The following is a 22773-nucleotide window of genomic DNA, read 5'->3' on the forward strand; positions in this document are numbered from 1 at the left end:
ATTCATCGACCACTTTCACCTCCTTCTTTGGATGCAATTCACTTGATTCTTTTATGTTTATCTTCACTCCATCGCCTGGGTTTATTCCTTCTTCATCTTCTGGATCTATACATGATGGTTTGAAGAAGTGTCTCTTTGGGGTCCATATTTTTATTACTCCTTTCAGGCTTCCTGCTGTCCTTACATGGTCATCTTTATTGCATGTCATTAGTTGACATTGTCCATTTGGGCTACAGTAAACCCATTTTCCCACATAGTTTCTGTGCTTCTTGGGATACAGAAACTTTGTACTTTCTGGCGTGTGCCTGCTGGCCTTCACAAAGTCTCTTATTTCTTCATCAGTCAGGTCTTTGGGCTTCCATTTTGGCTTGACATCAATCATGATCTTCATCCCTATGGCCTTCTTCGCAGTTTTCTGGCATCGTGAGATTATTATCTTGATAACACAAAATCCAAGTAATATAATCTCTAGCAGGGCTCCTAGAAACTTGAATTTGGCTGCCATCCATTGTGGGACCCAAGAGAATAGTGATTCGTCGATCATCTGATTCTGTAGCTTCGTTAGCATACCTATGGCTTCTGTTAAGGTTACATTTTCCTTGTCGTGAGAAGGTATAAATGTGCAACATGATTCTCCTATTTTTGCACAGACCCCTGCATCCATGGCTGTGATCATGTCAAGCACATATCTGTTCTGGAGAGTCATCAGTCAGATGGCTCTTAACTCTTCCTTTATTGCATTGAATCCTTTTATTGTCGTGTTGATGGTCTGCAGTAACTCCCATCTGGTTATCTGTAACCATTTAGTATTTGCTCCAACTTGGAATCTTGGCATGCAAATTGTTGCGAACACTGATGAGGTGAGGCTGAACAGCCTGTGTTCATATGGGATCGCATGAAAAGCTTCTTCTGATTTAGCAGAGAAGTAATTCTCTCTCTTAATCCGAGTTATCAGTTCCACAGATCTCTTCTTTCTCCTGTGAGCATCTGCTTTTGGGAAACTGTCAATATTCAGGTCACTTTTCAGGATTACCAATGCTGGAACATGGACATTCACTATCGTGCATATGCCTCCCCAGTCTCTTGACAGTCTGATGTATGCTTTGGATCCACACACCCAATAATGATCCATAATCACTGTAGTTACATGTACAATTCCTGGAGCATCGAAAACTCGTCCACAGTTCTGATTCTCTCACATCTTCCTTGTGCCATTATTCCTGAAGCAGAATTTTGGGCTTTCCAGTGGCACGATCTGTAAGGGTCCTCATCCGTCTTTGACCCATGTCAGCAGTTTTGCAAGCTTTGGTTATAATGGTTTGCATCCGTTTATCACTATGTTGATGGTTGGCTTGTAGTGACCGAAGACCATCCATGCTCGGCATATCACTACTCCTTTCTCCCATCGTCTGGTAAAAGCATTGTTCCCCAAATTTGCATTTGGCCTTGATTCTTCCATCCTGAGTTTTTTCTGGAGTTTTTCCTTGGACATTTAGCTTCTGATCTCTGCTCCTTTAACTCCAGTCTTCTCATATCTGATCACAATGTGTTTCGTCTTTCCATTGTTTCTTGTCTTTATGTCCTGGACATAGTCGTCTTCATTTGGATCAGTTGCTTCAGTTGCCCGTTTCAGAGAGGCATCACTACCCATGAACTGGCCTCTGGTCTTGCACATTGCTACGTGCGACATACAGTGTGCTGTCTGGACATCAATTTCTACAGCTACGAAGATCTTGGACTTCCCCATGCTGTATGGTAGGAGTGCACAAACAAAGCATTCTCCTTCTGAACTTAGTCTTCCAACTTCTTTCATGTGCTGGTACCAAATGTTGTTTCCCAGATGTGCTGTGCTGTCCGGGTAGTCGTTTAGTTCATTGTCATCTCCATGCATGCTACTCTTGATTCTTAATGTTTTCGTGTAGTTGGCTATGACTACATCTCTGAATGCATCTGTATGGCTCTTTCTTGCTGGAGGATTTTCAGGTATCCTGGTCCATGGTGCAGGCCTCCTCATCTGCGCCATTTGCGTGGATAAGAGTCTGGCAGCTCTTTCCTTCTCTTCATACATCTTTCTCTGTCGGGCTAGAAATGTTCGTATGCATTCTGGCATTGATCTAGTATATGGTTGTACTGTGGAACTGGTACTTGTCCTTTGCGTTGGAATGTATATGCTTTGCAATACAGTCTCTGCGATTTTGTTCTTTAGTTCCTCTTGTAGTTCCCTTGCTCTGGCTATGTGTGGAACTAACAAGTCTACTATCAGTTGTGTTTGTGCAGAGAGTTTCTCAGTGTTGGCTCTTGTTTGCTTAAGAGTTTCTGATATAACTGCTTCTGTTGGTTTTTGCTTTAATTCTTGTTTTCTCACAACGTCTGCTGTGAAGTTTATATGGCAGACAGTCTCTTCTTTTTTGCTTCTTTGGTTTGTGGTTCTGCAGTTATTGACACTAGGCCTGTTTCGTGTGCATTCAGTGTTTGCGTGCGTGTAGTTGTCAGTGATGTTACTTCATCCATCCCTTGCCGACCCTGTCTCCGGCTGTTCTTTTCGTTCGTTACCACAAGTGTATGTGTATCGTTACTAATTACATCCATTTCAAGTTAATTCACTCCACCAGCAGATCTTCTAGGGGCTGGAATGACTATATAAGGTCTGGGTGCTTTTGTGGGTTTTATGTGTGCATCATTAGGTGGGTGCACTGGAATTGGGACACTTTGTGCACCAATAAAGAATGAAGTTCTGATTGTTAATGACAGTAAAACAATAATGAATATGATGCATAGGTACATTATGCCCCTATAGGTCAGGCGACAAACATTTTCTTCCAGAGAAGCGGGGTTGCCTCTCTTCTTGTGGGAGGACCAGATTGCTGTTCTGGACCCCCATCTCGATCATTCAACAAATGTCAATGTTTATTGTTTCTGTCTTTTAAGAGTGTCCGTTACTCCACAAGTGTCCCCCCTCTTGCGAGTTACAAATGGTTTCTATTGTCAGGATACAGTTCCTTTGCTAGACTATGGGAAAAATCAGAACCAAAATAACATTTTAGTGAGTCCCTTTAATGTTCATTTTCAAAATAGGTGAGCTCCCAATCCACTCCTCGGATTTGCTTCAGTCCTGAGGACATAGTGTACGTTGATCAGTGTGAAGGATTAAGGAAAAATAACAACAAATATGACACGTGGAGCTCTTGGCACTGCTTCCTTGATCTGTCCCTCGATGGAAGGCTCTTAGAATCTCCCAAGGTAGCTCCTCTGATGGTTAGAAAGTTCCACTTGGAGTACGATTCTGTGTAAGAGCATTCCCATCTGTGCAACATTAGCTGGATCTCTGATGGAAGTGAGGACGTCAACATCGATTGGTCTCCCCACTAGCTCTGGAAAGTCAGTGACTAGGCGAAAAAGGAAGTTGTGTGCCAACCTGCTGTCTTCTGGTGACAGGGACATCCGTCCTGTCTTGCTGAGGTTCAGGATTATATATTGTCTCCTAAATGTGAACAATGTCTGCACTGTCCGGTCGCGTGGATTGTGACTAGAATTATGATTTTATTTAAAAGATGGCTTAAATGTTCTGTATTTGCTGTATCTCAAAGAAACGTGAGTGTATCTGTTGTTCTCCCGATAAGAGTTGGACAGTCTTTGATTATGCGAAAGAACAGTGTGTTGATAAACTCATCTATTTCCGCCTGTGTTGTGAACATTTGATTCTTTCTCACTGTACTCAGGGAGTGTGATAAATTGCTCGGCAACGACAGTGAGGAGTTGTCTTATTGTCTTTTCACTTTCAGGATCTTGTAGAAAGTTAGTGACACTGGTGAGCCTCCCTACCAATGATGGGTATGATTTTAGCACTAGGACAATATAAGTTATTATGTCCTTTGTGATGTCTCTACTGTGGAACACCATACGTGATTCCGAACAGTGTCTCAGTATTAAACGAATCGGGATACTGTATTTGCATCCAATATAAGTGTCCTCAGTCAAGGATTGGCATATTCATTCCTCAAAGCTTAAGTATGCCTCAGTTCAAAGTTCAAAGTCATCAGACTGTGTTGTGGCGTGTGCGTACAATTTTCTTCTTCATCCTGCACCTCGGATGCACAGAGTGTCTGTTTTTTGTGTCTTATCCCCTGTTTTGCTTAGAGGAAGTGTCCAATTTAAGCCACAATTTGCAAAAAGTTATTTGTCTTCGGCTAGTCCTTCTTCCGCGTCATGGATCTCGTCAGCACGTGCTGCGGTTCTTCCCCATCGCTCATCGATTCCTCTCATTGGGGTGCAGGCAGGGGGCCTTCTCCGTCGTTAGCATGTGCTGCGGTTCTTCCCCGTCGCTCATCGATTCCTCTCGTTGGGGTGCAGGCAGGGGGCCTTCTCAGATGTAGGGTTTTATATCACTGAGAAAAATCCAAGCTCTCCTGCCTTGTAGTTTCACTGTAAAAGGACTGTTGAACCTTGGCTCGTTCCACTATTTCCTTGTATGATTCTTTACAAGGACGGCGTCTCCAGGGAAGACGGTTGGAACATGTAGACCTTGAACTTGGTATGTTGTAGTGTCTCCTTCTGTGTTCTTTGCTGCTCTGCACCCTTTGCATCGTTGCTGCAGCTGGTCTGAAATTAAAGTAAGGCAAGATGTCATGCAGTTCAGATAGTTTTGCATTTCAGACCCTAAAACCTCTCCTGTTGACTGGGCATCACATCTAGTTCTATCTCGGGGTGTCAGAAGAGTTCTCATTCTTCTTCCTGTGGCTATCTTATGTGACATAAGATGATGGTCAGACCTGGGTTGGTTCCGAAGTGCATACAGTGCCAGTGGAAGGCAGTGCAACCATCCCTTCTTTAGAGCAAGCTTCAACTTGACTATCCTTTCCTTTAACAAGCCGTTGAGCTTCCCACAGATCCCATTACCTTGTGGATGATTCGCCGACGAGAACATGTGCTTTATACCAAGCAGCAAGCTAATCTGCTCGAACACTGCATTGACAAAATGAGGGCCATTATCTGACCTCATGACCTCGCACATCCTCCATCTGGGGAACACTTCTCTCACTAAAAATTTGGCCGCACAGGTAGAGTCTGGGTGTGTACATGGACCTGCCTCAATCCATCTAGAGATTGGACACACCACAACAATTAAGTATCTGTACCCATTACATACTTGAATCATGTCGACATAATCAACATGCAAGTGTTGAAAAGGCCCATTTGGCCTTGGGATGATTCCTCTCACTACTTTTAATGTGTGCCCCGCCGTAAATTGCTGGCAGATTATACAGTTCACTATAAAGAATGCAACGTGCTCCGCTAAATTCGGTATGAACCAGTCTTCTGTGAGTGTTGCTGCTAGGTTCTCTTTTTCATGTGTGCCGGATAATGTAACTGCTCCAGTGGTATTTTTAATAGGGCTACAGGCATTACTGGTTTTCCAGTGCTATCTTGTCACCACAAGCTGTCGGAGGGGTTTAAAGAACACCCTTGACGTTTCCACATGTGCTTCTCTTCCTGTGGTGCCTCCCCTTGGAGTTCCATTAGCTGTGTTTGCCCAAAATTACTGTAACTTTCAGGTGCAGTTTGTGTAACCATCATTCGTTCCTTGGTATGGATAACTTCCACTTCCATAATCGTCTCACTTTTGGATGCCATACGCTTGGCTTCCGTGTCTCCTGCTTGATTCCCGCATGAGATAAAATCTGTCCCCTTCATGTGGGCGGCACATTTCATGACCGCTATGCCCACTGGGAGCTGTAGTGCCTTGATCAGCCTGTCCAGTAAGGCTGCGTGTTGCACTGGCGTGCCGTCTGCTCAGAGGTAGCGCCTCCTTTTCCAACACGCTGAACCTGCATGCACTGTGGATGTCACATAGGCAGAGTCGCTGTACACTGTCACTTCCTGGTCTGCGTGATTCTCAATTGCGAATATCAACGCTAATAATTCTGCAGCTTGTGCTGAATAATGAGATGGTATTCGTGCACTAAGAAGCACTCAAAACTCTCCATTGTTGTCTGTTTCGTTACAGCAACGCCTGTGTATCTTTGCCCATCATTTTGGTCGATCCTTGAAGACCCGTCAATAAAGACAATCTCCCCTCCTGCCAAGGCATTTTCTTTCACCCTGGGGATTTCATCATAGAATTCTTCATAATTTGCACAGTCATGTATCGGCTCTCCTCCAGTGACTGGCTCTGCTATAAACATAGCTGGGCTCACTATCTTACATTGGACTATTTTAATCGAGGGATTTGATACGACCACTTCATAAGCAGAAGCTCTCTGAGATGTCTATGTGCTCTTTGGTCTCTCTAGAATGACAACTAGCGAGTGTTCGACGTACAACGTCATTGATCATCCTATTACAATGGTTGTAGCTTTCTCTATGGTGTATGCTGTGGCAGCTAAACTATGTTCGCACGGGAAAGGACCCCTCATTACTGGGTCCAAGTTCCCACTATAGCACGCTAGGGGCTCGTACCCCAATTTGGTTCTCTGTGTGAGTACTGCCATCATAACGTTGCCATTTGTGTGTGAAAACAGGTAAAATTCCTCTGCATAATTGGGGATCCCTAAAACTGGTGCTGTGCAAATGGCTCCTTTGAGTTCAGCAAACCCTTTCTTCATGGTAACAAACTATTTGATCTTTTCCTTCGTCACTTGGGCCTTCTTTAGGGCCTGAAGTAAAGGCTTGGTATAAGCGCTGTACTCGAAGACCCATGCCCTGACATAGTTGCATAGGCCTAAAAAGCTCTGCATCTGCTTTATCGTGTGTGGCTTAGCTGTGTTAAATATGGCTCCAGCCCTTTCTAGGGTCACTTTCTTTCCCTCATGTGAGATCAGCTGGCCTTTGTACAGCACTTCTTGTTGACAATATTGTAACTTTTCTTTGTCAACTTTATATCCCTTCTCAGCCAGTATAGTCAATAGCTGAACGGAATCATGCCTGTATTGCTCTTCTGTGGTACTACAGATTAAGATGTCATCCACATATTGCAGGACAGCACTTTCTAGTGCGATATTGCTCAAGTCCATCTGCAGGACACGTTGAAGATAGAAGGAGACTCATAGTACCCCTGTGGCAGACTCGTGCTTTTCAGACGCATTTGTCTGAACATGAATGACGTCAGATCTTGTGAGACACGGTGCAACGGGATTGAGAAACAAGCATTTTTCAAGTCAATCATGTGAACTATTTTGCCTCAATGGGTATACATAGAATTGTAGACAGGTTTGGGACTAGAGGGAACTCAGCCTCTACAATATCTTTTATTGGTCTTAGATCTTGAATTAGCCTAGACGACCCTCCTTTACTTTTTTCACAGGACACTGACATATTACATGACAACTCTGATGTCACTAAGATGCCTTGCTCTATCATAGCAGAAATTGTCTTAAAAATCCCTTCATCTGCCTCTCTGGACATGAGATATTGTCGGGCTCTTGGTAGAATTGCTCCTGGTTTCAGTTTGATTTTCACTTCTCCAACCCCCTTCAAGAGGCCTACGTCATAGGCGCCTGTAGTCCATACTGAGACAGGCACCTTGGCTATGTCGTCATCAAAATATTCAAGACGATTTAGTGCCAACATCATTCTTGGGGGTACTTCTCTTTTAATCACCTTTACCCAAAAGGTGAGACTCACTTTCACCATTGTCTCTCCCATAATTGCTTGCTCTTCAAACAGATCATCATCAGTGACGTCAGTCAATTGATATCCTTCTTCAATGGTGATTACTGCGCACCATTGTCAGCCCACGTCGTCAGAACCATTAATCAAGGCCACTCTCTCTTTCACTGCAGCTGTGTGTATCGTCAAGGGAAATACTTGTCCATTCTCCTCATGCATTGGTATTCTGGGTCTGAATAAGAATTAATCAGGAGTTTTCATGATTTTGTCTGCAAGGCCTGGCAATCCTGCCATAAGCACACGCATACCATATGCGAAAACTTCTGGCTCTAATGGTATGGACCTCATGGCTATGTGTCCTGAGTATGCTCAAATCATTTTGCATACATTTAGGTAGTGCATTCCTGGAGTGGAACATACTATGCTCTTCTCCATGAACGAGATCGTCATGTTTAACTTTGTCATTAAATCTCTACCTAAAATATTTACTGGTGTCTGCCGAGAATATAATAAAGGTACATTTATTTCACATTCTCCTATGGAGACTGGAAGTGCATTTGTGAAGGGAACACGACAGGTAGCTCCTGTAAAACTCTGAGTATCTATGGCCTCGCCGGACAAGGAAAACTTGCTTTCACGTATGCACGAATGTGTTGCACCCGTGTCAACTAAGAAGGAATTTTCTTTATCCCCTATAACAACATCCACCCTAGGTTCCCTGTGAGTGTCTGGTGTCACTGATAGGATAGAACACATCAGGGTTCCCAGTGAGCTGTCCTAGTTTATATACAATTTTGGCCCACTGTGTGCTGGTGAATTTCCCCCATTGCCATTGTTACTTCCCATTTCAGGGTTCATGGTCTGCGATAGTTGCAGCTGTGCCTGTTGGGATTGTCCTTGTGGAAAATTCCCCATGCTTTGCGGTTGCACCCCGCACCCCTTGTTGCGCTCCTGGCGCTTGTTGTTGCACCGTGTGATTCTGTGCACCACCCTGCTGTAAAAATACAGGTGGATTTACCATGCCTGCTCCTGTTCCTTGGCCGCTCTGCATCATGCCTTGATTTCTGCATGTGCGCGCCAAATGACCTGTCATTCCACACAGCTAACATACTGGCGGTGGTCGGATCATTTGGCCATTTGACATATGTTGGTTACCATTTTGCATATTTTGAAAACATCCTTGATTATTTTGGAAACCTCCTTGATTGCTCTGCCATCCTCTTCCCCTAAATCCTCTTCCTCTGGAATAAAATCCCATATAGCCCTGATTATTCTGCTGTGGACTAGCCACCTACTGCATGCCTGATTCAGCTGTACTAGTTGTCATGGCTCCCTCAAGAGGATATTTTGACAATTTCTTTTCCACCAGTTTCGCTTCCTCACCCTTTCGAGTTGGCTTCCTTTTTGCGATTCTTTTACTGCAGCAATCTACAATAATGTGCGATGGTCAACTGTATTTCAGCCCAAGGCTTGGCTTCAATTCCCACCAATTTCTTGAGTTGTTTCTGTATCGGCACTGGCAGCGCTTGGCACAATACATGGTAAAATACAGGTATAGATTTTGTCCAAGATTCATGAGTCTCGAGCACCCATGCGTCTTGAAAATTCTGTAGCGCTTTCCATACTGCAGCTCTACAATTGTTGAATGGAGCTCTGTCGTGCACGGTATTAATTGTGGTTACGCCAGGGTAGCCTGCTCGTGCCCACACATCATCTGCTGTCTCACCAAGTATGGTGATTTAGGAGACCTTTGATGTCCCCTATTGCTAATGTGTTACCCCCTGCCATTTTTTCTAATTCATATATCCACTCTCCAGCTCCCGATGTCAGCATTGGAAGCTTGTTCTTCAAATTTTCTCGATCCACGTGTGGCCATGGTATATATTGCGGTCTTACTCCCCCCTTCTCGAGCAACGGAAATTGGAATGTATAGCCCTCGTTCTCTTCTCTCATTGTTCTCCTATCTATTGCAGGGGTAATATTTGCACACCGCCGTCTACCTGGTAATGCCCTTAGTCTGTCCACATAGGGCGGCAAGACACCCCCCTCTGACCATGAGATACTTCTTCCTATCAGCCAGGCAGCGTGGCGGACTCTGATCCTCTTGGTGCAGATTCGCTATTGTCTGACCACCTTATTCCTTTTTCCCTTGGGAGTCGGCTTTTGCTCCTTCCCTCTTCCTCATTTTCCTTGTGCTCCTCCCTTTTGGAGTCGGACATTGTCTGTCCCCAACTAGTGCGACTTCTCGTATCCTCTTTGTGTCTTCTTATTTCTAATCTATCCAGGGATAGCTCTCTATTCCCACTACTTCGGGAGACATCCTCAGTGTCATACAGCTGAATGCTCTCCAGGCGCTTCTCTCCCCCCCTTGGGGTATTTGTTCAAGCCCCATTTCATCCCACGATGGAGCCCACGAGGAGCCGATCAAACAAAGATGGCCGCCCTGGCCTCGGCTTGACTGCCTGACTCCCTACCAAGGACCTGCCTGCAACCGGATTGGCTGGCCTAGCGCCTTAGCTAATCCCTGATCACCGGCAGGCGAAGACGGCCCACATGCACCAAGGCCCACTGTTACAAGGCCAGCACCTGTTTGGTTCCTGTTTGTGCCTGTATCTGCCGTCAGCCAGACCCCCCACCTGCCACATACAAGGTAACCCAAGTACCTATAGCCATGACTTTGCCACACATAGCGGTCTCACAAATGCTCTTAAAATATTAAGCTTGCCTTTTTTAAACAGACTATTTAATGCGGTTACTACAAGTAACAATCAACACTAGGCTGCCTCTCAGCTGCTGGATCTAAAACCACCTAAGTAGCAAGTGCCTCTCTACTGCTTACCTATCACCTGTAGGCCTGATTGCTAAAATCGAATTTAGGTGCCCCACTGCCTATGCACCCTGCTTGTGACCTATGGTTTTGTGCCTGATTGCTAAAATCGAATTTAGGTGCCCCACTGCCTATGCACCCTGCTTGCGACCTATGGTTTGTGCCTGATTGCTAAAATCGAATTTAGGTGCCCCACTGCCTATGCACCCTGCTTGCGACCTATGGTTTTTGTGCCTGATTGCTAAAATCGAATTTAGGTGCCCCACTGCCTATGCACCCTGCTTGCGACCTATGGTTTTTGTGCCTGATTGCTAAAATCGAATTTAGGTGCCCCACTGCCTATGCACCCTGCTTGTGACCTAGGATTTTTGTGCCTGATTGCTAAAATCGAATTTAGGTGCCCCACTGCCTATGCACCCTGCTTGTGACCTATGGTTTTGTGCCTGATTGCTAAAATCGAATTTAGGTGCTCCACTGCCTATGCACCCTGCTTGCGACCTATGGTTTTTGTGCCTGATTGCTAAAATCGAATTTAGGTGCCCCACTGCCTATGCACCCTGCTTGTGACCTATGGTTTTTTTGCCTGAATGCTTAAATTGGATTTAAGTGACCCATTGCCTGTGACCCATTGCCTGTGCACCCTGCTAGCAACACAGGCGTTGTCTGCCTGCGCTGGGCTATTGCACCCAGCCCATGTGCCTAAATAGTTCATCGATCTATATCACTGACTACTCAGCCCCTACCAATATAAGGCTGGCGCTCCTTACCATTATCATGTTCCCCTATTGTTTAGTCCCCAATGCTACACCATGCACAAGAGGTCATCTCATCAAGGTTGGCGAAGGACTAGTTAGACCAGGCTGTCCAAGCCACTTCCCCATCCCCTGCCCCACCCCTTTCCTCCCCACACCCCCCCTTTCCCCATACCATCCCCTCAGACCCACATTACACCCACCACCATTAAAAATGGAGCAACCTCAGACCACCCGTGTCTTAGTCCCAACCCGTCCATATACAATCACACCATACCTATCAGCATTCATGATACGACCACACCCATCCTGGGTAATGAAAGACTCAATAGACTCATGTCTAGAACTAAAATGCCCCTACTACCCACCCCACTCACCACCACACCCAATACACCAACCAAACTAAACACCACGCCCATTAATCTCCAACACAAAAGCCTCCACAACGCACCACTCAAACACCTATCCAATAACAAAACCACTGATTGTTCCACCATTTTAGATAACACACCACCCCCTGCCCCCTCCTCCACCCTCAAAAGCTCACTCATCAATGCCCGCTCATTAGGTGCCCATGCCATAGACATCCATGACCTTATTGAGGACCAACACCTTGACATGCTGGTGGTCACTGAAACCTGGCTCCATCCAGCAGCAGGATCATCTCTAGCCTTTCCTATTCCCCAAGGATTCAGTATCTTTAGAACAGACAGGTCAAACACCCAAGGAGGTGGAGTTGCCATAATAGCCAAAACCACTCTGGAAATCAGAGCTAGCCCAATAGAACAGATACAAGGCTATGAACTCCTTCTAGTGAAGTACACCTCCAACCCCAAAACTACTACCAACTTACTAGTGATATACAGAACACCCAACAAAAATACACACCCTGACCTTGGACATACCGCTACTCCTAACGCCCCTCATCAAGCCTAAAACTAAATGCATAGTCCTCAGTGACTTTAACCTAGGATACGATGACCCCCTGGACTCAGAAGCTTCTACATTCTACACAGCCATGCCAGAAATGCACTTCGTACAACTGATAGATAAACCCACCCACTCAAAAGGAAGAACCCTAGACTGGCTTCTCACGCTCAACTCTCTAATCACCATTGACTCCATCCTCCCAGTCAATTGGTCAGACCACTATGTAATTAACTTCACCATAGATAATGCCAGTACAGAGCACATCACCCCTAAAAAACCAGAAGCATTTGAAACTAGAAATATCAAAAAACTCTCCTCCGACAAACTCGCTCCAGTCCTGAGTGCTGCCCTTGCCCTTACGGTTCCAGGCACTAACAACCCTTCCTATCTAGCTGAACAATACCAACAATGCCTTACCCAAACTATTGACCTACTTGCTCCCATCACCACCAAAACCCGTAGACCTGACAAACGTTCCTGTTTTTGGTTTAATGAGGAACTTGTAGCCTTAAGACGCACAAAAAGATCTCTTGAACACCTCCATAAGAAAAACAATACCCCAGAATCGGCACTAGCCTTTGCTGAAGCTAACAAAATATATAAATCAGCTATAATCTCTCAAAAAGCCAATTCCTTCAACCTCTGCATTACTAATGTGTCCTCCAACAGCAAAGAACTGTTTACAATCCTTAGAGAGCTCGAAAACCCCTGTCATACTTCAGCACCTTCTAACGCTAGCAAAGACTGGTGCACCACTATACAAAACGCACTCTCATCTAAAATTCTCCTACTACAAAACAAAATTGATAATAAAAAAATGCTCCTAGCTGACAAAACTCCACCCACTATATCAACGACTACATCAAATGCCACTATTGGCCCCCCATTTCAATTTACACCAGTGTCTAACAAAGAAGTATTTGACACCATAATGAAACTCAAAGCTTCCAACTGTAAAGAAGACCAATTCCCCTCCCATCTAGTAAAACTCTGTGCCCCCACCCTCACACCCATAATTACCGAATTCATCAATGCCTCTTTCCTCACAAACACAGTCCCCACCAGTATCAAAAAAGCTTGGGTGACACCACTCCTAAAAAAACCATCCCTGCACCCCTCAATACCCACTAATTACCGACCTATTACAACAGTCCCATTTCTCCTAAAAATAATTGACAAAATAGCCTATTGCTAAATTCAGAACCATTTGGAACAACATCAACTATTAGGAGACCGCCAGTCAGGATTCACCCCAACCCTAGTACAGAGACAGCCCTCCTTGATCTGAAGATCCAAATGGATGCCACTAAAGAAGCAGGCAAACTCTGTCTGCTGATGCTCCTGGACCTCTCAGCAGCCTTTGATCTGGTCGACCACGACAAACTCTGCAACACTCTAGCAAACAACTTCAACCTAGCTCAGAGCGCTACCCACTGGATCAAATCATTCTTGGCTGATAGGACCTCCAGAGTGTCCATCGGCAAAGAATCAGCAGACCCAGTGCCTGTCCCAGCAGGTGTGCCGCAAGGCTCTTGCCTATCCCCCACACTGTATAATGCCTACACTAAGCTATTATTTGCAGCTTTGGATGCCATGGGTGTCATCTATACTAACTTCGCCGATGACACCCAAATCCTCATTCCTCTCTCAGGCAATCATGAACAAGACTCCCTCCTGGTTAACCAAATCTACTCACTCATCCAAAACTGCATGGCCAATAACAGCCTTTGTCTCAATGACGATAAAACAGAGCTCCTCATACTAGGCTCCTCCAGCAAAATCAACACCCTTGAGCCCGCCTTCAAATCATTCACCATCGATGGAACCACAATCCCTCTTCTTAAACAAGTCAAGACCCTTGGCGTCTACTTAGACGCAACACTATCCATGTCCAAACAAGTAAACACATTAGCCTCGTCCACCTCCTACACCTCCAAACTCATCTCCCTCAGCCGTAAATTCCTCTCAGCCAAAAATTGTGTTACTCTAGCCAGAGCACTCATACTGTCTAAGCTAGACTATTGTAATATCCTTTTCCTGGGCACGTCCAAAGCCAACGTAGCCAAACTCCAACTCATGCAGAACAAAGCCCTCAGAGCAGCCTTAGGCATCAAAAAATCTGAACATATCTCCAACACCAGAAGAGACCACCACTGGCTCCCCATCCAAGCCAGAATTCTATTTAAAACCCTGAGCATCACCCACAAATGCAGGGCTAACAAAGCACACAAATACCTCAACAATACAGTCACGATGAAGCCCCAGACTAGACTTCTCAGGTCCAACAAAAACGCAAACCTTGAAACCCCCAGATACAAAAGAGAGAAAGCAGGGGGTAGTAGCTTCAAAACACTGGCACCTAGACACTGGAATGCGCTACCTACCCACATTATGAACGAAACCTCCTTCCCTAAATTCAAAAGCTTCCTGAAGACTTGGCTCTTCAATAAGTTCTAACTGAACTAGAGCACTAATCCGCTCCCATTAACTGTACATATCTGACTGCTTTGCATTTTGCTGTATATTCTTGACTGCCTCGCATATTATTGTATATTACTGAATGTTATTCCTGTGTTTTCCTCTGTGTACTTTCTAAGATTGCATTCCCCCATTGTCTGTAACTACGCCGTGATACTCCTGGGTCTGGGCGTATAACAAATGTAATAAATAAATAAATAAATATTCTATCGATCGTCTCCCCGATGCTTCTGGTGTCCAAGTCATTGTCAATATTTGCCCTAGACGTGCCTGATGCTGAATCGTACTCAGAAAATAATTCTTCAATGTTTTCCCAGTCTACAACTGGAGCAGGTTTTTTAACCTCTTTCCCCAGATATTCAAGATCGCATGCTCTCTGTCTTCGCTTACATTCTACGTCATCATCAAATTCTTTGTGTTCCTCGCCTCTTCTCTGACCCTATCTTCTTCCTTTCTCTTTTCATTTGTATGTTCATCTGCCCTTCGAATTTCCTCATCTCTTTGTCTTTTTATTCTTTTCTCACGTATCCTCTGCTCTTCCTCTAACCTCTGCTGTTTCTGTCTGTCTTGATCATTGGCTGCTCTTGGATAGCGATCAAGCTGTCTCTCTTGCTCTTCCCTATATAGCTGTACTCTGCCTTTGTCTGTCTTTCTTTCTTATCCTTTTGTCTCTTAATTCCTTCTCTTTCCCCTTTCTCCGTGTCTCATCTAACCTATCCTTTTGTTTTGCATCATCAATGCCTTTGCCATCGAGTTTCAATAAAATGTGTCCTCCCATCCATTTGTCTTTTGTGAATGCTATCTCATCAGTTCTATCTTCGCTTCCCTTACATCGCTTCCCTTCCCTATCTTTGTCGAGAGATGCACTTGTCTGTGCTTGATGTCTTCTTTCGCCATCACGTCTCTCCTTGTCCTTTGGGACTACGGAGGTAATATTCTTATCCTTATCTTTCCCTTGATGTTCGTCACTACTATGTGTAGGTGACTCATATGCAGGGTTGCTATACCCCGTGGCCGCTTTGAGTTCTCTCAGTGGGTATAATCCCTCGTCCTTAGTTTCTTCAATTTTCATTTCGGGTGGGGCAGGTGGCGAGGTAGCCATCTCACCCCCCCTCTGTGCATACATTAAGTATCCAATCTGTTGGCGGCTCTTCCTCATTTCCCTGTTCATACATTCTCCATAACTCGAGAACAGCAAGGTGTTTTTCTAACTTCTTGCCTGTATATGTGGCATGCAAATATGTCATCATATGTTGTAATACAGCTTTAGATAAAGACCCATTTTGTGGCCATGGCATAAACATCTTGTGGGCGGTACATTCTACCCACTCTGTACTATATTTCTTTATCTTGGGTGCATGTTTTGGAAACTGCTTGCATAAGTGTGCCAATGAAGTCATGTCTTCCATGCTTAAATCTGTTCCCTTTCCTCTTATATAACACTTGTCAACGTTTCTGTGTGTGTGGTTTAAACAACTTTTAACAATATGAGCGAGCACCAAACGCTGCAAGCTCCAATCCAAATTTTCACAAAATGTTATACCTTCTGATTTATTCAAAAAACATCAATTCATATGCAATTTTATCTCAGCTATTAAATCGCAAAAAGTTTGAATCAGTTTTCTCTAAGAATTGTTTTTACATATGATGTCACAACAAGAACATGTAAGACAGACGCTCGTCAGACTAGACAGACACCAGCTGGACACAGATATCTCTTCGTCTAATTATTACCCCTTCATGGAGTGTAAACGTACCCCTTTCACAATGTCTTTAAACGGTGTGGTAGTCTATTAGTTCCCCATTATGTGAGACTCTGGGTACACATTTCTAGCCGCTATATTAAAGCATAGAAAGAAGGCGAATCCTCTCACTTCTCGGGTGTCTGACCCAGTAACCTCTCTCTTCTTGGGTGTCTGCCCGGGTAACCTTTTGTTTATTTTTATTACTCTCGAGTAATTATCCCCTTATATATATATACAGTCTGCTCTACTTCTAACTATATTTAGTTTTTTCTCCTGCCTCCCTCCGTTACCTTTTCCCGTTACTTGTTCTAAAGCATGCACTTTTGCCAGAACATTAGTCTTTTTCACTCATCGTTCGCATGGTTTTTCTCTGGACCCTCGGGATCACCGCCTTTGTTACTGCCTTCTTCGGTTTTTCACCCGTTCAGCTGCCCATAGGTATGCGAAGGGATGCGCGGGGATTGCAGGTCCCTTCAGGCCCTGACTGCAGTCTCTTTATGCTAACATTGTCTACGGGGAGCTTCACGGTCTACTCAGCCGAATGGCAAAGGACTTGTGATATTGACAAAGACCTAGAGTTACTTTATGTCGACGGTCAATAGGTGTCTTATTCAAATCAATAGTCGATAATCGATAACCATCCTCTGCTACCAAGTGTACTCAGGAGACTCCCCGGCCGGCCCATATAGCCGAGGCTTGCTCAGAGAGTACTTTAAGATGAGATAGCTGCACCTTGAGATGGATGGGGGGGCAGATTTATTACTTCAACACCAATCAATAAGGACAACTAAATGGTTTGGCAAAGGGAGTCCGTTTAATGACAAGTACAAAAAACGGGGAGTCATGGCAATCGGCAGTGATGCGATAGTTCGTCTCACTTCAACTCCAACTAACTTCATAAAAATCATGACATTTATACTGAAAACTCGTCATAAGTGATGTGTAACACTCAAAAGTCAATAAGCATTTCTATTGGTTCGGAAAAGGTAACTTTAATATAGGTGCTATATCTGTTTATGGTAACGGAGTGAAGGGATTGGGTAAAACACTGTCAGGTGGGCGTCTAAGCCCTTCCTTCAAAATGACTACTGTAAACGTCACCAAAAGTACGACATCCCATTGGTTCTACTACCTATAGGACCCTAGATTGTGTGGTCCATTGTGATTGGGTTGGCACCAACCCCATGCATACATTTCCACTTTACTTAGCAGTACGCAGAATGGTCAGCCAGGTGCAGGGTGCCCAGATCAGCTACCCGGCCTTCCTCCAATTAAGGTCACAATCAATCATCACTTCAGCAACAATGTGTCAATTATGTTACTGAGGTTGGCATCGCAACTGCATCTTCTGTCTGGGAAAGTTCTGCTATCTTCTCCTGGGCGGATGCCACGCTTAGGTGTGAGCTCGTACGTCTCCTCGCTCGGATGGTCACGTGATGCAGACACCGTAAATTTTACTAGTTTCTCTCGATTTGTGCATTTCATTCTTATTTGGCTTGCCACCTGCCTACGCTCCCTTATCTTGACCTTTCAGGGACAGGATATTCTGTTCTTAAGTTTCAATTAGATGTAGCTACTGTTTGTTCCTTCTATTGGTATGACCTTGGCTCTCTTGGCATGAGTTGCATCTGCTGAGCTTCGATTCAGCCGTCTCTTCTCATTTTGCTAGAATATGAATCTTGTCTTGTTTGGCCTCTAGTAACCTGAGTTGATTCTGCTTTTCGTGTAAGGTGGAATCGCACTTACAAAAATCTGCTTCATTTTGAGGTAGATTATGTACAATGGCGCTTGCCGCTCTATTCTTCTACTTAGCATAGCAAGCTGCACTGTTTTCTTAGCCCTCTTTTAGTTTCAAGCATATGTACAGGCATTAGCTGGTTGAATATCTTCATCCTGCTTACAGCTTAACTCTCCTACCCTTTGATAGTTTTCTATCACTTTAAGCTCACAATCTCTTCTCACATGGCATTTCGTCTCCTTGTGTCATTCTTGGTTTGTCATTCGTTCTACCTATGAGTCTGTCCGGGCTCTCGTGACGTCACCATTCGTCTTCCATTAAGACCTTTTTGGTTTCTTACAGGACGGCACTTAGGCAATCTTCATTTCGTCTCATTTGTTGGTAGGGTTTTCTCAATGCATACCTTACATGGTTGTCTGGTTATTGGTACTTCAATAGGTGTTGCTCTTCTGATGGGTACTGGGCAGAGCCCTACTGCGGCTCTCTGCTGGTTTATTTGCTCATCATACGTCACATATTTTGGTGTGAATGTTCCTGGTACTTCAAAATGGGCGATGGGAGTGCAGGCTTTGTTTGGGAGCACCTCTACACACCTTTTAAAAAACCTCCGCTTTCACAGCATTTTGCGGGATCACAAAATCGATATAAGCTGGATGGTCTGATTGTACCTTAGAAGCACTAGTATGACATTGTCTGTGTGAGTTTATTTGTATGGTGCAACGATTGTCTGAATTGCAAAAAGGGCATAACATATCACGATTTGCATTCTGCTGAAGCTGGTGAAATGGAATGGAATCAGAATCTGGTATGGATACATATACAAATCATTCATTAGAGATGTGCTCTTGTGAAATATGGTTGCAGCGAGTGCATGTATGTTTGTACATGTATGAAATATGGAAGATTTCATTTAAAGGGATGTTTTTGGTTTCCAATACTTGTAGTAAGTACATTAGGAATTCTTGTGGATCTTCTTTTGTGTTTATGGTAAATTTTACCATTCCTGCACAGCATTCCAATTGTTGCTTTATACCTGAGACTCTGTAAGTGTTGTCAGGATTGTTTGTGGCATTTCTATGAAGGACGGACATTTGCAAACACAACTGGTCTGAGTTTAAGTATATGTTGTGAACAATTGGTGACAATTGAAAAGATTCATTGTTAGATTAGCACAAAAATGTATCCCATTTGTGTTGCTGTATTTAAATGGACCACAGAGTTCTGTTTGTGGATCGCAAAACACAGGTACTGTCAATACGTTGTATGAAAAGGTACTTTATAAATTAAAACAATGCTGCATATTTTACAAGGTTGCCCAAACAATTAAAATGCAATTATTGACTTCATTCCAGTAATTTATGTCTGTATCTGTTACACAGATGGTACAGGTTAGTGGCATTTCCCAGGTTCACATGGTGGGTTCATGGAAGACTGGGATTTTGCGTCAGAAGAGTTGCTTGTGTGGTTTGGGCCATTATTGATGAATTCCCCAGTGACAGCGGACAATACCATGGATTGATGCAGCCAGTATGTCAACTGCAGCAGTATAATTTGTAGTGCCATTGATATCCACCTTGCTAAACTAAATGCAAATATTAAAAATAATTCAAGGTAAACAGTTGCGAGAAAGTTTTGTAAGTGCACTACACATTCAAACATATAAGAGTATCGTTACATATTGGTGTGCAATAACAGGTGCATTGGCCTATGGCGCTCACCTCATCCTCATATACCCCCCTCCAGTATCAATAGCAGTTGGCACCTGGGATTTTGCACTCACAAGGGGGCTGGCTGGATGGGGACGCTAAAGGTGCGGTACACCATGTGCCCCTAAAAGGCATTTTATGCACTGACTATTGTCCAAATGGCTACCGCAGTCCTGGTGTCTCCAGACTCCCCTTTGAAGACCACGTTCCTGCAAGGAACATATGTATGTATCCCTTGAACATTGTCCCGAGCCCTGAGCTGTAGAGCTTTGGTACTTCCTAGTCTGTACTATTGCAACAGCCTCTTCTTTAATCTACGTACTTTCTCTCTCTGCCCCCTCCAGCTAATTCAAAATAAGGCTGTGGACTTATCATTGGCATCAAGACCAGGGACCACATATCACACTATGGCTCTTTAACTTTTACTTGGCACCTTTAGCACACCTAATCTCTACATTCTTTACTAACTTTCAGTGTTATTAGGATGACACTCAGTCCTCCTTCAAGCTGTGTGCTGCATCCTCTCCCCTCTTGCTTATTGCTGACTGTGTATGTGGAGTTCAGGAATAGTATGCTTCCAACAATGATTGCCTTAATGCCAGTAAGACTGAGATCATACTTATTGGAACCCTGCTACTGTTTTCCCTCTTTCACTCTGGCTGTCCTCCTTGGGTTCTTTACCTGTGCCTTACCAGTGAGGATAAAAACCTTGGCGTCATCTTTGACTCCAACCTCTCCTTCTGTCCTCATATTACTAACGTCTTTAAGAAGTCCCACGACCAGCTGCACCTACTGAGAGGTACTGTTGCTTTTGTCACTTTCCCCCGGAAGCTCACTGTCTCAAGTGCTCTAGTTCTCTCTAGACTGGACTATTTTAACAGCCTCTTTCTAAATCTTTCTGCCTCTACTCTTCGACCTCTGCAATTTATCCAGAACAGGACTGCAAGACTTGTCCTTGGCCTTAAGCCATGGGATGATATATCTCCAGTCCTGAAATCTCTACACTGGCTCCAATTGGTAGCTGCAAGGATCAAGTTCAAGACCCTCTATATTTTTCACAAGGCTTTCTGGGGCCAGGGACCACACCACATGCAAGTTTATCTTCCTAAGCATTTTTCTTCGTGAGCCCTTCGCTCATCCACCTCCAACTCTCTGAGGGTTAGATGCTTCTCTAGGTAGAAAGTGGAGGGGTATTTCTCTCCTCAGCTGGTGAGTCTCATTTGGAACAGTTTTCCTGACTCTCTCAAACTTGAGCAGGAACATCTCAGGTTCTGGAAGTGATTGAAGACTTTCCTTGATGCTTCTGCTTTAAATCTCTCTCTGCCCTGCTGATGTTCTCGTTCTGCTGCACTAACTGGTTACCTTGCCACTCTCTAAACCTTATGGGAACCAGGTTCCCTCATGACCAGTAGTCTCATGCACTGTCTCCGGGCCCACCATGCACTATGGAATGTATCTGCAACCCCATGGTGCCATGCCTATTTGCACTTCGTTAAAGCCGGCCACCCCGGCATCACTTACTGGATGTTGCTTATTGCAGTCTCCCCTTCCACCCCCCTGGCACTTCTCCTCTCATTTCCCCTTGCACTTGCACGATATGAATGACACACGGCCTAGTAAGATCATTTGTTTGTTTCTCTTTGTCTTTCCTTTCCTTGTCTTGTTGCAACAAGAAACACCTGTGTACAGGCGTGTTATAAATGACTTATCATATCATATCATTGTTGTTTTGTTCCCTGGTCCCTCCATCCTTTTCTGGTCTAGTGGCTACATGCACATTTTCTTTGGGCTGTAGGCGCTTCACAAATAACCAAGAAATAAATGAATAAAGTAAATGAAGTCTGGACACGCTGGAAAGTAGGTACCATGATAAGTGGCTGCAGCTTGCAAAAGACCAACAGGGTAATTCATAGAATCCAGCGCACAAGTAGCGCACGCGGCTGGCGCACAGCGTGCGGCTGCGATAGTCTGCGCCAGGCACGTGCGCTAAAACTGATTTCCGCGCACAGCGTATTCATGGATTTCATGCTCCCAAACCAGCCGTGGCGCAGAGAATCGCAGCGAGCCTGCAGCAGCGCCAGTAACGCCCCCAAGAACGCCCTCGCGCAAGGAAAAGCCATCAAAATCGCTAAATCATCGCTAAGGGCTGCGCAAACCCTGGACCACTTCACAGGGCTGGCAAACAAGGAAAGCAAAGCGGGCAATCTTCAAATCAGGAGTATGCGGGAAGTCCTACACGCGACTAGGCAGGGAACGTGAATTACAGGGGTACGCGGGAATTATCACACGCGAACAGCCAGGGTGCGTGTATTACAGGGGTACGCATGAAGTAGAACACGCGATAGGCCAGGGAACGTGTATTACAGGGGTACGCGTGAAGTAGAACACGCGATAGGCCAGGGAACGAGTATTACAGGGGTACGCGTGAAGTAGAACACGCGATAGGCCCGGGAACGTGTATTACAGGGGTACGCGGGAATCATCACACGCGAACAGCCAGGGAACGCGTATTACAGGGGTACGCGTGAAGTAGAACACGCGATAGGCCATGGAACGTGTATTACAGGGGTACGCGGGAATTATCACACGCGAACAGCCAGGGTGCGTGTATTACAGGGGTAGCGGGAAGTACAACACGCGATTGGCCAGGGTACGTGCATTACAGGGGTATGCGTGAAGTAGAACACGCGATAGGCCAGGGAACGTGTATTACAGGGGTAGCGGGAAGTTCAACACGCGATTGGCCAGGGTACGTGTATTACAGGGGTGCGTGGGAATTATCACACGCGAATAGGCTGGGTGGGCCCTCACAGGTGTACCCTGTACACCCTCCACGGCCCCTGCAGGCAGCCCACAAAACAGGGGACTACCCTGCACACCTGATCATGTCCCCCTGCACCCCCATCCACCAGGGGCACCCTCCACCAGGCCCCCACCCATGTCTCCCACCACCCCCACCCCCCAGCAGTGCAGAGGCACCTGCCAGCAGGCC

Source organism: Ambystoma mexicanum, chromosome 8, assembly GCF_040938575.1.
Source record: "Ambystoma mexicanum isolate Mex_15411 chromosome 8, UKY_AmexF1_1, whole genome shotgun sequence".
Lineage (NCBI taxonomy): Eukaryota > Metazoa > Chordata > Amphibia > Caudata > Ambystomatidae > Ambystoma > Ambystoma mexicanum.